The 16,234-nt window shown below is 41.3% G+C and overlaps 1 protein-coding gene across 6 annotated transcripts in view; it reads right to left on the bottom strand.

Annotated features, from left to right (window-relative positions):
* The window catches only part of disp1 (dispatched homolog 1 (Drosophila)), a 64,376-nt gene that overhangs the window by 46,654 nt on the left and 1,488 nt on the right, over nucleotides 1-16,234 (bottom strand). For 3 of the 6 annotated variants that reach the window (XM_076037482.1, XM_076037481.1, XM_076037483.1), the window contains exons 2-3: nucleotides 15,687-15,772; nucleotides 1,678-1,754 (exon numbers count right to left, since the gene is read on the bottom strand). The gene's annotated coding sequence lies outside the window, so the exon portion shown is untranslated. The remainder of the gene's footprint in view (nucleotides 1-1,677; nucleotides 1,755-15,686; nucleotides 15,773-16,234) is intronic. The other 3 variants (XM_076037485.1, XM_076037486.1, XM_076037487.1) reach the window with 1 other exon arrangement.

Raw genomic sequence — 16,234 nt, forward strand, 5'->3', positions numbered from 1 at the left:
GTCACTTTATCTAAAGTAATTAGTAATTGATTACTTATGAAACAAAGTAGTTAAAGAAGGAATTCGATTACTATTTTAAGGAGTAATGAGTAGTTGAATTACTTTTATGGAGTAATCCCAACAACACTGTTTATGACTTAATAAATATTACTTAATATAATTTCTTCAACTTTCGGCGGGCCGGACTAGAAAGCTTAAAGGGCCACATATGGCCCGCGGGCCGTAGTTTGCCCATGCCAGCTTTCGCAGGTTCATGGCGGAACGGAGCAGGATGACTGATGGAGAGCGTGAATGAGAAATATGTGTGTGTGTGTGTGTGTGTGTCCTTGCGTGACTTTGAAACCGCGTCGATAGTGTGTGTCTCGGCAGTGTGTGTTGATATTTATACTTGTGTAATTGTTTGCATGATTAATTACCGCTTATGTTTAGAATTTTCTCCCGTCCCCTGAGGGAGGGCGAGGCGAGGTTTGAAGAACAAAATTGTGTTTTGTTTGTGGGTGTGTGTGGGTGTGTGTGTGTGTGTGTGTGTGTGTGTGTGTTAGAAGAGGTAAATCCGCTTGAGCAGCCCCAACACCGTCAGACACAGACATCACACATACTTGACGTGAGAGTCAGAATTGGCAGCTTTTGCGGTTTTCGTCCGCCGAGCTGTGAGTAGTAAAGGAAAAATGTAAAGATGTTTACCCTGCTGGCTGACCCAGTTATAACAAAGCAAAAAAAAAAAAAAAACAAACATCCATCCTTTTTTCTTTTTTTTTTTTTACCTGAGGCTTGTCTGGACTTGTAAGACAAGACAAGGGGTGGTTGGCGGGGGAGGGGGAGGGGATGGAACTGCTGTTAGCATTAACTCTGTTCATCTCTCTCTGTCATGTGACTAGGCAGCCAGTGCAAAAGAAACTGTTTGCGAGTGACATCTTCTTCGGGTTGAAGCGTTCATGATAAAAAAAAAAGAAAAAAAAAGAAAACGTCCTGAAAGCAGCCAATTAAATGATTGATGATTTTTTTTTTTAATCTTTATTTTTTTTTTTTTAATGTTTTGAAAAACTTTGACAACAATTAAATTGGTTTTATTATTCCCACCACCTTTCATTGAAGTGTTTTTGTATATAGCCCGCCTTTAAGGACAGTGGGTTAATGATACCAAAGGAAATACAGGTGCACGGATGCACCCACCCAAACTTTGATTAGCATTCCTATTTTCATGACACCAACACAAAGGAGAGGAAAACTTAAAAGGAAACAAGGTCTACATTTAATTCGTACTCCTAAAAAGTCCCTGCTTGTGTGGTAAAACTTTGGAAAAGGCGAAAGCTTTTGGGCAGGGCCTGCGCTAAGCCCTCCAAGTGGTTTTCTATTTTATTGTTCATTGCAGCCAGCAGCAACAAAAATCACAAGGTTACAGCAGGAGGCTGCACCAGTGCGCTGGCACCACTTTATTTCTGTATTCCTGATGCATGAATATGTTACTTTTTGCATTTCTTCTTGATAGTATGAAAAAAGATGACTGATCCCTCAATCAGTCTCTCATCTGGTTTTAATATTTATTACTTGAATTATTTGAGGTTTGATTCCTGCAAGGAGCTGCGCGAACTGACATAAGTACAGAGATGCACACAATGAATTGAGTGCGATTCATCAGGGCAACTGATAAAAAAAAAAAAGTCTCATTGGTCTTACCTTTTGGGTGGCGATGGATGACGCGCTGCATCTATTCATATGTTCGGACTTCAAAATGATCAAGGAAGCAGGTAAAACTGAAGAAGAACAGAAGAAAGGAGGAACAAAATATATAAAGGAAGGAAGAAATCAGTAATAAATCACATCATTATTTATGATGACACTGACTATATTGTCGCTATATTAACTGGCCTCCAATGATAGATTCCACTCGTGAATTAGGAAAAAAGATGAGCCATTTCCCCTAAGTTAAATTCATGAAGCGTCTTTCACCCTCCCTCCCCTCTCTCGAGCTTGCCAGTGAGCTACGGTGTCCTGCACACCCAAATACCCGGCACCCTGGATACCTTGTCCACCTTCTTCTTTGTTGGTTTATTTGTGGACGCGAGTGTTCGCCTTAAATACGAAACGCGCTGTCAGGTGGGCTGGATTGTCCACACCGGGCTTCCTTAGAAATGTGTCAGTGCGAGACGGCAGCTAACTGGGAGCAAGACCCTTGATATATGTACATACAAATAAGAACCGTTCTAAAGGTAGGAAAACCAAATTATTTTTTATTGTACTGTGCGAGTATACACTTTCACTGATGTATCTATGTGCAGTATAATCAAGCTTTTACCGATATATAAATGTAAATCAGGCCAAATATTATACAATGGACGTTTAAAGAGAAGGGAGGCTGTATCCGCGCATTCTTGACGCCAGGAGTAGGCTCATTACGGAGCTACAATATACCCTTGAATATGTCTGAGAGTTACAGAACAGAGGGCCATTCAAAGTCAGCATATGGTCCACATCAATTACCAAGGTGTGCGCCGAAAAGGACAAGATGAGGAGAAGTGGCAGACGCGGAGGAAGTTGAAATATGGAGATATGAGGAGAGAGGCGACTTTCAAGCCAATTAAAGGCACAACCTCAGGTCAGACGTGACTCAGCATAATGACTCAAAATGAATGCATGGTTTTGTCCATGGATTTGGAGTGCCTAATTATTCACACTTTTAAAACAACATCTTGGCCTATCAGCATCGCTAGCAATATGTTTTGAAAAGCAGAGCAGACAAATAAGACACGTGGTCAAATACAAAGTAAGAAAACAACCTTTTACTCGTCGGAAAAAAGCCAATAGTGTTTTAGGCATAACTGCTTATTGATCTAAACATACGATATCTGTGTGCTTTTTTTTTAAGCTTTGCTATATGTTGAAAACAGAAAGCAACTTATTTTCCTTGTTGTTCACTATTTTCACCATTTTCTCCATTTGCTTGAGCGTGGCTTGCGCCGAACATCACGCACAACACCTCCGACAATTCCAATCTACCCCGGATCACTGACCAATCCCAGGTCATGCATGCGCGCATCAATTACTCCAATGGCTCGAGTGACAGTCTACTCCCGTTCCTGGAAGAGTCAATCAAATTCTGGGGACTGAGGTCAGCACTCGTCCCCGTTGACGTCGAACCCAAACCTTGAAATGTGGCAGAGGAGACAGCGAGTGCCCTCCCTATCTCGATCTTCCAAATTCCTACCTTTCTGCAATTCCGAAAATGCTCCCTTTGAGCTCGGAGGTAGACAAATAATCTATCGATTCAGTGGTGGAATCCCCGCTCCTAAGCTGCTATTTGCTTTAGCCGCAATGACAGAAGGAAAGGAATTTGAGCAATGTCTGTGCATCATAGACTAATTTCCTCTGAGTAGTTGCCCTCCCCAGAGAGAAGAGATACTTCTCAACAACATTATATACTGGTGGTGCTATGACGGCTGACATTTTCAAACCATTTATACAATATGAAGCAAAATTCCAGCAGTCGCAGTGCTGTTGAAACTGTTTTCCATGGACCAGAATCCGCCTCAGTGCAAGAGAAAAGCACATAACACCTTTGTTTCAGCTCTCTAATAGTCAGCTCTCAATCGATTAATCAATCGATTAATCGATTAATTAAGATCATGAATTGAACAGGGGACACCAGTAACCTTTTGATTCCAAATCTCTTCTCCTCTACAATTCTTATTTTGGTGCAAGACAGGATTCAAGAGAGATCCGTCTCATGTTACACCGATGGAAGCCTTGACAAACTCTTAGGGATCAAAGAGGACTTCAGAAGGGCACCGCTTTCAGTCCCAAAACGAAAAGCATGACAAGCCAGAACTCAAGCTCTCTGCAAAGATCAAATCAAATTTGATGAGGAAACTGTTCAGCAAAGGATCCAACCGGATTGTTTCCATAAATCCACACGTTACTAAAACACTATGTCCATGCTAAAGAGCACTGGAGTGCCCTTTCTCACAAATACACCAGTACAATACAAAGCCAAAAGAAAGACTGGACTTTAGCTATGCAAGTAGATGATCAATCCTTTGAGCGCGTGGATGCCAGCCAGAAAATATCAACCCCGTCTTTTTCTTTTTTTTTTTCTTAGCTGGTCGCGTTCATGCCAGATGTGCAAATTGTGTCTTTAGAATCGCACAGAAGCTCATATGGAACCAGTTTCTGAAATGCGCCAGAAAAAAGAAAAAAAAAAGCTGTATCAGATGACGCGTTTGATATCATGGGACACCTCTAGTGAGTCAGCGAGTCAAATTGAGAGAATCTTTAAAGCCAACAATGACACCAAAGACATACAAACAAATGAAAATGATCACAGGGTGAAAAACGATGGAATTAATAAACGCGATTACTCCTCGGCCGTTGTACAGACAACTGTACAGAGTTTTAAAACGCTTGGCGGCAAGAACTCAGGGTATAAAAACAAAAGGAAACATACCCACATGCACAGGCAAGTGTACATCCACCTACATACACACCCCTGACCTAATTCTTTTGTTTGTGGATGACTTACCCAGGGTGCTGTTAAAATATCTTGTCTAGATAGGGACGGATGGGACAAATACGGGGACACCGAGTATTCAAAGATCAAAAGAGCGATTTCGATGATAATTGAGACGTCATTCCAAAAGATCAGGCAAGACCACGGGGGAAAAACATGTTGCCTGATAATGAACAACACTGAAGGTTCAAAACCACAAAAGCATTCGTCCACTATTTAGCCTTATTTACTAACAGAGTAGAAGAAACTCTGTAGGTGCGAACGCGGTGGCTTAATGATGAATTTCCGTCTTTTTTGATTTCTCAGTTTTCCAACGCAGTGACGAATGGACATCAAAAAAAACAGGCAAAAACACACAGGGTGTGACGGTGTTGCAGCTGTCACTGTATGCCTTAGTCCCGTCACTGTTTGTGTTCCCAGGAGAACGGGGACAAAGCACTTCCAGGTTGCCCACTAACCTGGCTTCTCATTACCAGAGGTCGTGCTGCTGCGACCTCTCGTGCAAGAGGTCACTCTGCAAAGACGAAGACAGGCGAAGGGAGGCAGAGGAGGGATAAGAAGAGTAATGAGGAGGTGGAAAACTGGTAACTGAGCAAGTGGTAGAAGTAGCTGAGCACCAAACTGGGAACAAATGCTCCCTGAAGTGACACTCTTGTCCAAAAATGATCCCAAATTCACTTCCTGGTGAATTTTCTCACTACAATTTTTTTTTTTTCTGGTCCAGTTCTTTGGCATTATAGCCGCAGGCTGAGAGGAACTGCCTATAGATGGCGTGGCACTCGGATCACAGCGGGCTCATTAGCCGGAACCTGCTGTTGCACTCACTCAAACCATTCCAAAGATGTGATCCGTGGAAATTCAAAGAGAGCAGGATGTGGGAGGGGTGTGATGCAGCAGATACGCTTCCTCTAATGAGACATTGTTTGAAAAACTTCCTGTGGTTTTTTTTTTTTGCCTTGAAGAGAAAACCAGAGTTGCCACGGGTGGCGCCTCAAAATCAGGCATTACGAGCGATGCACCTTCCTTGAGTTTAATAATGTGACTTGTTTTTTATGCTTGGGGGTGGGGGGGAACAAAAGCATGGTCTAGCCATGGAGTATCCTTCTTGTTGGGGGCTTCAAACACATGGACCTTGTCACACATGCCGCATCTACAGAGCAACAAGCACCACCCCGTGCCTCTCCCACTTCCTCCGTCTTTATCTCCTTCCTTTTGATTCAGAGTCTTGTGAAAACTCTGGCTTACCAGCGGCACAAAAGCGCTCAGACGTTCGCTTGAAAAAACACAAAAGGCAGGGCCGTACTGAAACGTGAACGAGTGCGTTAACAGATCATAAAAGCCCCGCTAAGGTTGATGCAATTATGAATGTTTTTTTTTTCTCTCTCTTTTTTTTTTTATTTTTTTTTTTACATGAAGGACTTTCAGGAAGGAGGAGGGTTGCTGCCACTCTCGCGTTCCAACAAATCCCCATTTTAAGGCAACGAGAGAAGAACGAGCGAGGTCTTCCAGCTGCCTTCCCTCAGAAGCCTAACAGACATGAGGTACAGAGTCAGGAGGATGGGGGGGTGGAGGGGGAAAGAGCTTTTCTAACACCTTCAGCAGGAGGCCAACAAACAATCCCCTGGTCCTTCAGCCCCGGTTGGTGTCACAGTTGATCATAAATCAGAACTTATTTCGTTAGCCTTGTCGAAAGTAGCTCCTGCTCATTTATGGGGCAAGGAAAACTACGGTGACTCCCATAACAGAAAAAAGTACAGAACATAAAAGACTGTTTTCTTGCTGCTGGTTGGTTACATGAAGAGTTTTAAGTCACTCTGTATTTCATGCACTAGCTTGCTGAAGTTGTCTTACTCTGTGCAATGAATGTGATATTTTGACAAATGAGAAATTTCATTGTCAATGTACGAATGTTCTTATGATTCTTATAGTTTCATGACCGTAAGAATGGCCACTGTGATGTAGATGGTCATTTCTTTTTGGCGCCAAGTTAGTATCAACTAAGTTAGTATCAACTTGATCGTAATATTATGTGAATTACACAATTATATCCAATTATATCCAATGGTTCTGGGAAGACAAAGCACCCAAACCAAAAACAAATGTCACAAAGGAGCGATGCCGACGCTTTCATGCGAGCAAATCTGAGAACTATAAATCTTCAAGTCAGAATCGATCATTGATTCAAGAACTCTCCCACTGGACACCATATTTACAAAGACAAGAAAAGAAAGGAGTAGGCCTGTGAGTTGGTAAATTAGACCAATAGTAAATTAGACTTTAGTCAAAGTTAATCAGTCAGAATCTCATTAACTCGCATCGGGAAGTGGACAGGACCTCAAAGACATGAATACAATTACAAAAATTCCAATGAGTCCTCTCTGCCATGAAGCAGTGAACCTCGAGTAGTTGCATCTGTCTGTTTTCTCATCCCTCTTCACTGACATTTACGATTCGCTTACAGACAAATTCAAATATACAAACAACTCCGAAGAGTCTCAAGAGAATTGCACCGGCAGCTACCGATTCCACTTCCACAGATGTCCCTCCGGCAGGAGGACTTTCTGTGCCCTTGTTGCTCAGTCCAACAATACAAAACTATCAACGCAGAGCTCCGAGACGGAGAGAGCCAAGATTAAAAGACAGCCAACCAGAGAGCTTTTTTCTTTTTCTGGTGCAAACCCCCGTCTGCCGGGACTGGAAGAAATTATGAGCATCTCCGAAAGATAAATGCAGTATACAAAATAGCTTTAAACGATTTCAAACTGCACAACTCCAGGTATGACAGAAGCTCGCGGGGTAATGTAAGACAATTTGGAGTATTTGCATAAATTGACATGACCAATGTGATCAAAACGCATTTCATTTTACATGGAGGAGATACGGCTGTGTTACACAGTATGTCCGTGTTGCAAGTGCACCAAAAAGTGAGCGCAGGTGCCAATAGTTGTTATTTTGGATTAGTGGTAGGAGACGTAGGGTAGGGCAGGGTAATACAGTGCAAGATGTGGATTAGAAGTAGAAGAATAAAGGAGGCTGAGAAACGGGTCTAGGTGTGTGTTGGAACGCGGCATCTTTCTTCCATTTCAATGCAGCACCAGGTGCTCCGAGAGCACTTTCTCTAGCCCTCCAGCAACTTCACAGCCTTAAAGAAACTCCCTCTGATTTGTGTGAGTATAAATAGCAGTCTCTTTAGCCTTGTACAGGAAGAAAGCTGACGGCGCACCAGGACAATTTACTAAAAAAAAAAATAAAATAAAATAAATAATGAAGGCGGCTACGTAGAGGAGAGAGAAAGAGAGAGAACAACATGCACTCTTGACATGTACTCTTGGCCAGCGAGCCCCAAATATGCTTCGCATTTGCACATTTTTTCAATTCATCTCTTATTGAATTAAGGTTTCAGACTCGGGGACGCCTCTCAGCTGAGGAAAGTGAAAGACAGAACAAGGACACGACGGTCACAATTCTCCCGAAGCAGATATTGATGGTATAACTGTGTTGGAGCGCAGCCAATTTCAGAGAGTGAATCGCGGGAGGACCTTGCTTCACCTCATTTTTTGTGACCACCTAACCTTCAAGATGCTAACCCAAGAGCTAGTGTTTTTTTTTTATATACATAGTTTCGCATGTATTATTTGTCAGCTATCTTCTTCATAAGAACATAACTGTGTATTGTCCTGCCTGTTGGCAGGAAGTCTAACACAGGTCACCTTCAAACAGTGGCCAAGAGCCGAACCAAAGCTGTTCTGTGTGAAGCCATGGGCAGAAAGTTTCTTCTCTGAGCAGGTGTAAAGACTGCCAGTTTCAAATTAGCGCTTTTTGGACTCCGCTTTTACCTCCGCGCTGCCTTTATGCCTCATCATGATGTCATGTATTATTGGTTAGTCCTGTGTTATAAAACTGAGCGAGGGGGTTTGCACAAAAAAACCTACAATAAAGTCTTTGTACTGGGATTCTGAGCCACGACAACTAGCAAAAATAAATAAATAAATAAAAAAAAGAGTATTAAAATGAAAATGTCAAACGATCTCATGCGCAAGTTTTCCAAAATGCACACAGGTGACAGCACCTCTCTGGGTAGGAAACCAAACAGGAATGTTTGACCTAAACTTCCTAGGTACGTATTCAACATAGTGATCACAAAGTATGTCAAGCATACATACAAGTATTTGTTATGTAATCTATTTTGAGCCAAAGAAGTACTATCATAGAGTTATCAACCTTTCGATAAATGTTTAAATCCTTTTCTAGCTTCTCTAGCTCATTCTGAACTGTGCTAATTTTTAAGCAAAAAATAAAGACACAAAAAATAGCAGGTGGATGTGAGGTATTTCAAGCTGTACTCACAAGACAAAAATTGGGTATACTTTATATTATGCATGATAACAACTGAAGTTTTGTCTATAGTAAACATCAGACAATCAGAAAACTGGTTTAATTACTGCTAAAAAAACGATGAAAACAACGTAGGCATGTACAACTTATTTTGAAAGGACAAAGGATTAAATCAGTTAAAATACAGCAGACAAAAGAATGCAAAGGTCTGGTGCAGAGAGCCAGCTCATATTCATTGGCCAATTACATATTCCATATGTCAAGCATTACTCAACACTGGCTCGCACCAGTTCCTGTGGGGCTAAGCCCTTTCAACTGGTTATCACTAATGGGCTGACAGATTCAGAGCACCTCGACGATATCCTCTCTGTATCGTGAGAAACCGAACACTGGTGGGAGTCCCGCCGACAGGCAGGCATGAAAAAAAAAAAAGGATAAGAAACAGGAAGACATAATAAATACCTCCGTTTGCACCTTCAAACTGTAAATGCTAAACAATCAAAGTTTTACAGTGAAAAAGTTCAATTGGACTCTTCCGTAAACATTTTATTTTTCCCCATCTGTCTGCTATTCCAGGGAGAAGGTAAGACTGTCTACATGAACTGCACATATCATCAATTTAAATCAAGTTGCAAAAGTCAAGGACAATGATATCAGACTGAGTTGGTAGAGAAAAAGCAATGACAAAAAGCCCCCGCAGCCCACCCCATCAAGAAGATTGGATCTGTGCACTAAGTAATTGCATTGCATACTTCACCCATGCCTTAAAAATGATTGTGTGACTTGCATCCCCATGACCTTATGATAAAACTTGTGATGGAGAAAAAAAAGCAGGACACCATGAAATATATAAGTAATTTTTGCCATTTCTTTTTACTTAAAATCGTGTGTTTTATTGCATTATCTCAACATAACAGAAATGGTTTACTATTGATAACGGATGCAATTGTTTTGTCATACGCCAGTGAACTACGTTGGCCTGGGAATACAAACGTGGGCACCTCGATCACCTTCTTCTTCGCTGGTGTACTTGAGGATGCAAGTGTTCACCCTAATTAGGAAATGTGCTGTCAGGTGACCTGGATTGTCCACACTGGGCTTCCTTCGAAATATGGCAGATAATTGGGAGCAAGAGCCTTGAACTGTGTATATTCTTATACAGTATATATATATATATATATATATATATATATATATATATATATTATACATATGCCAACTGTTGTGGGTAGGAAAACCAAATTACTTTTATTGTACTGTGAGTATAGACTTTTATTCATGTATTGATGGGCAGTATATAGAGCTCCTACCAATATAAAAATCATAAATCAAGCTAAATATTACACACTGGATCTTTAAGTCCTGATTTACATTCAAGCCTTCGAAAATTAAAAGGATGTGATATTTGGTACTTGACTTAATGCAGCAGCACTGTCACTTGCCCAATTAGAAAACTTGCGGGGTGTGTTTTGCATACAAGTCAGGGTGAGACTAAATAAGGTTAGTCCCAGGGTAAGTGAGCCCCTGACTGCGCGGCTAAAAAATGAGCCAAATGTGACCGGACAAGCTGCAGAGCTCCAGGGTCAGGCCACAGCGAGGAACATGTGTCCGGAGGACGAGAGGCCTCGCTTGCTCCCTTTAGCCAGTCGACATTCTACCGTTTGTGCAACAATTCCTAATGAGGCCGTTCACTGTAGGGGGAAGTGGAGCCCTGTCCACGGGGATTTATGTTGGAAGTTTAACAACCAGGGAAGTGGGTGGGGGTGGGAGGGAGTGAAGTGAAGCAATCAATTTGCTCGGTCTTGAGCACACAAAGGAGTAAAGATGAGGAGAAACTAAGGGGCATTATGTCGCTCCTCGTGCGGGAAATAAAGATTGACGGATTAATTGACGTTTGAGTGCAGGTATTAAAGGGGTACTTAAGAGCACTTGATTACGTAAGGCCAAAACTTTGGCAAAGGCGTTGGAACTTCAAATAGGCAGAGTACTGCGGAGTGTAAAAAAAATGAAAAAAGCATAATGTCATACTTTTAAAAGTAATAATAATCTCCTCAAAATATATATGTATGTGTGTATATGTAACTATATACAACTACGCACAAACATATAGACATACGTATATACACATGTATATGTATATATATACATATATATATATATATATATATATATATATATATATATGCAAGTGTAAGCTTGTGTATATTTATTTATTATATTGGTTGGTTTTAGTTTGTGGGTGGACTGGTTTTATTTTTGTTACCTACTGTATGAATGTTGCTGCTGTGACAATTTAATTTCCCCCAAAGGATTAATAAAGTACATCTAATCGAACATACATACATACATACATACGCAACAGATTATACTAGGAAGAGCAGCGACAGGCAAGAGGATCAGTGTTCAAAGACAGTCACATCTGATCCTCTTCTTCTTCAGGGCCTTTTATTTTGATTTCACCCCTCTGCAGGGAACGCTTTGCAGCAAAGTTCCCTTAAAAAGTCACACCGCCATATATCACAATGACTCACAATGACAACTTTGTTGACCGCAGTCTGCTTTTTTTCTCCCCCTTTTCCTGGTGTCGACAGAGGAGAATAAAATAGTGGCACTGATACGCCACACCTGTTCCTTTTTTTTTCCGTATCTGACCATATATCAAATATACAAACAGTGACAGCTGTGGCAGGAGCAGCGATATGGAAACGCTCTGATGCAAAAGACAGAGGGAAGTTTTTTCCAGAACATTCCTTTTCTTTCCCAAACGGGGCCGCCTTCAAGTCCGAGAGCAGACTCGAATCCTGGCAAGTCGGAATAACATTTGATCGATGACATATGATCACCGAGGAGCAACCGTGCGCTATTGATTCCTTTCATTTCAAGCCCAGCGAATTGACAGCGAAATGGCCTGCGAGCTCACCTGCTTTCAATTACGAGGTCGGCACACAGAGACTGAGATAAAGGTCGACGTGACGGATGGTTGGTGTAGCGCCATGACAGGAGCCATGCTTCCGTCTGCAGACGCGCTCAACGTCTGCATTTTGGAGTAAGACAAATGTGGGAGACTTGCCCGGTAAAAATGAGTACAGAAAAAGAGAACAGGCACAAAGGTATAAGAACTCCGTCTTAAAAATCTGTACACGCATGGCAGCAGCAGCAGCAGCAGCAGCAGCAGCAGCATTGAGTCAGTCGAACGCTAACAAAGTTCTAGGTCAGGCATCGGCGAGAAGTTCCAAGATCAATAAATGTGTTAATTGCTTTCTGGAAACAGAAATGAACACTATTAACTTTGCCAAAGAACAAACCACTGAATAGAAGGGTTATTCAGACTATCAAGCCTTTTGCTGTGGAACAGTAGAAATTAGCATCAGGTTCTGCCTCAAGCCTGTTGTGATGTTTTCAAACCAAATGGTCCTTATTCTCAACTGGCAGAGCCTCAGGATCCACATTATTTTCCTTATAATGAAGTCGCGACCCAAACGTATTGTACGGCACTCAAATCTTTTCCGCAAAAGCAAAGAATGAAATTATTTGGTGGTTTGGTCCAATGAAATATTGGACCAAACCATCAAACAAGCAAATGGCACCTACACACTCAAAACTTTGAAATTAGATGTCCATCTTTAATTTTGACAGATTTAACTCAGATTAATCGTTAGATTAATCTTTCGTTTTATTAATTAATCGTTAGATTAATCTTCGTAGTGAACGGCTTTTGTTTCCTCAGCGCTGGGATGTCCTTCCCCCCACCCCCCAATGGATCTGTCCGCCGGACAGCTTGTCAGCGCCGGGAGACACAAATCCACGTGTAGCAGTTTAAGGTCACCATGAAGACAGACGTGGATTAAGGAGGCCCGGTGCCGAGGCAGAACTCGCAGCGTCCGCTGGCGTCTTTGTCCCTTCGGCTCCACATCATCAAAGGGACGTGGGTGCGGTTTGAAATATGGACAGCAAGTGTTGCGGTCATGTGCCTGTGGTGAGAGCAAACTCCTGACCGACAGACCGACCGACTGACTGACACTGTTCAGAGTTAATCTGAATAAACTGCAACGGCAACAGCTGCACACTATCAACACTTCAAAAGGTCACTGAGGTCAGCAGGTAATCTGATCTGAGTGAATCTTGATCCCCAACGACAATGTACCCCAATGGAATGAAGTGATCATGATTCTCTTTTGCAGGTTGAAAAAGGGAAGCAAGCGCAAGTCACGCCAATTGTCACATGCATGAACCTGATGTCACAGTCAGTGCTTCACAAATGCATTAGACCACCACCAAATATGGGCATCATGCCACAGCCAACCTACCTTAACACCATCTGTTCAGTTTATATGTTGCTGTAACGATTAATACAAACACGATATTTCTAATTCTCAAATACTAGGGATGCACCGATATCAATACCAGCATCGGGTATCGGTACCAATACTGGGGTTGAGTACTCTACTTGATTAATATGTGCCGATACCATGACACAGATGCCAGTTGTAAATGTATGTATATGACAATTTTGTTAAATGTGTTAACTTAGGAATTTTGTGGAAAATTCTGTGGAAAAAGAAAAATCCAAGTAATCCTAAATGTGTTATGGCCATATTAAGTACTCAGTGTCGGTGAGTATTGAAATGCAAGTACTCGTACTCTACTCATATCGGAGCATCCCTATAAAATACAATTACTATTATAATTGTTCTCGTAGCAACATTAGCGTTTCTACTTTGGGATGTTCAAATAGAATATTCACCTGCATTCCTAAGCAGAAAAATGCAGTTTAATCTGAAAGTTTAATGTTGACTCATTCCTGACTTCTCAGAGGAGCCCAGTAAGCCGGGTCAAATGTTTGACTATAAGCTCTGCCTCTGCCCCCCCGCGTGTCTCTCCAGGTACTTCAGCTTCCTCCCACATTCCAAAGATGTGCACAGACAATTTCCTGATATTTTGCACGCGTGGGAAAGAAAAAAAAAAGAAAAAAAAAAAAGGTACTGCAGAAATTCTCCAAGCTTCTCTGTGTGAAGCACTCCTTCATTTTTTTTCATGGCAAGTGTTCTATTAGAAATGGAAGTGTGGCAAATATAAAATATCCTTGCGCTAATGATGATGTCTAGTCTCATGGATAAAACTATCAGTTGTAAATCTGACTCATCTGCTTGAACGTATCAGATTAGAAGGATTATGCGAGTCTGACTCTTTTTTTTTTTAAACCAGATTAATAAGTCATTAATTGGGAGACAAACTGCATTGATCAACATACTTCCCACATTTCTGATACAGCGTCAGTGTACTCATTAACGAGGCAGACTTGTCCTTCACTGGCAGATCGACCGTTCATTGGCAAAATTGCTGGTACGTTGCCTCACTTCCCTTTGCTACCATTAACGGATGGGAAAAACTCTCCGAGATTGCAGCGTGTTATCATATCGGCAGATGGTCAAAAGAAGCCTAGGACCAGGCTCGCACGACACAACCGCACACATGGGACTCATCCTGGGGCAATGGCAGTGATTGCTGGTGCCATCAGCAGAAGGTAATGGTGGGAAAGAAAACAACGAAAACCCCAAGAACATAACAGATTGTGCAGTGGAAAACTTCTGGGCCAAACCGAAGATGAAAATAGCAGTTTTTTGACCACCTTACTCTGACTGTCACACACAAACATGGGCTATGAAAGTAAATATAGGCATTTTTTAATGTTTCAAAGTTTAAAAAATATAAATATATTTATACCACAGAGAAATCTGGATTTGGTCAGTGTGCTATTTTTTATTTCACTCTTGCCCAGATGAAGACAAACCGCAATTGAGATGGCAAGCAGCTGGTAAATCCAGCTGTCTCGGGCCAGTTGTTCTTCAAAGACATAGCGGAAAGCAGTTGTGCGTGGTGGCTCTAGTGATATGTGAAACAAACTCACAGAGATAGGGGATACGCACAAAAAGAGCTGCGGTCTGAGCTAAACCACAGCGAACACAATTACAACTACAGAAGTGCTACACGCATGCACACGTCCACATGCTAGCAGAGCAGGTAATATATAAATGAAAGGTGAACAATTTAAAACAACTCTGAAGTTACCATGAAATGTCTTCAACGTACTTTTACTGTTTTTATTTTATGCTATAATCAATTAGGGAAGTACCAACTGAAGAGAACTGCGTCTGGTGTTTATTTTGTTTTCAAATAATCTTCACATATCATCTTCTAATTGACACTGGAGACACGAAAGGCTAATCCTACTTAAAAAAGGCTGGTTTGGCTCGGTCAATAAATAAAAAAAAAAAATCTTGCCATGACGATGGCAAGACAAAACCCTTTGGTGCTGCTGCGTGCTCTTTATTAAATATTTATCTATTTATTTTTTTTAGCAATGTGACAGTTGTTCTTATTCAAGAGGAGTTTCTTCAACATGTTGAAGCCAGAGGAATAACAAAGCGAGTGGTTGCCACCTAGTGGCTTCAAGTTATACTTGCAACTAGGTAAAGGATAAAAAAGATTAAAAAGAAAAAGAAAGAAATAAAGACTTTACTTTTAAGAGACATATTTATTGTAATAGCGTTCTGGAAATCAGCAGAGGTTATAAGCAAATCAATATACCGATTGAGGGACATACATTATCCAGACTAAAAACTTGTTTTGAGTTGTTTTTAAAATTAATGATTAAATGATTCTCTATTAAGTCATTGTTTAAACACATTAAACACAAGTTTTTGGTTGGAATTGACTTGCAAGTCAACTTGTTAACGCTTAGCCTTTTGTTAGTAATTCATCCAAGACACACAACTGGTGCAACGTCATTGTGTATGCATCACAAAGAGGAAAAAACTGAGATGTTGAACTTATTCCAGGTACTTACAGTAAAGTTCTTTACATAAACTCTGGCGCAGGAGCCTTTCACTTCCAACAGCAATGCACTGACGTCACAGCGCAAGCTCCAAGAAACTGACACAGAGAAAAATAGTTGAAAAACCACTGAGGAGCAAAACAACACTTTCTTTGATTAAACGACTTCCTCTGGGACGTCAAATATTTTTTGGCTTGCATCAACAACGGGACATCCAAATCCAACCACACCAACGTGTGAGGTTGCACTGTCATAGCCGTAAGTGCAATGAGGAAAATCGTGAGTAAACTCAGAACCAGACGTGTGATATCGAATCCCTTTCTGAAATTCATGATTGTTCTGAGAAGAGGGCAAAAATAAAAGACAACAATGGGTCCTTCCTTGGCGGGGGTGTTGTGGTACCAAATGATTCCAAATGAGTGGGATTCCTGAGTACTGCACAGGGCTCTCTTAGGGGATGGGTCAGATATAAAGAACAAACTTCACAAGCAGAGGCATGCATGCAATTAGCAGGACTTTGAACCTTTCAACCTTTAAAGAGCACCAACAAGCAGCAAGGT

This window comes from Nelusetta ayraudi, unplaced genomic scaffold, assembly GCF_046127955.1.
Source record: "Nelusetta ayraudi isolate G7.1 ecotype Tasmania unplaced genomic scaffold, CSIRO-AGI_Nayr_v1 ptg000052l, whole genome shotgun sequence".
NCBI lineage: Eukaryota > Metazoa > Chordata > Actinopteri > Tetraodontiformes > Monacanthidae > Nelusetta > Nelusetta ayraudi.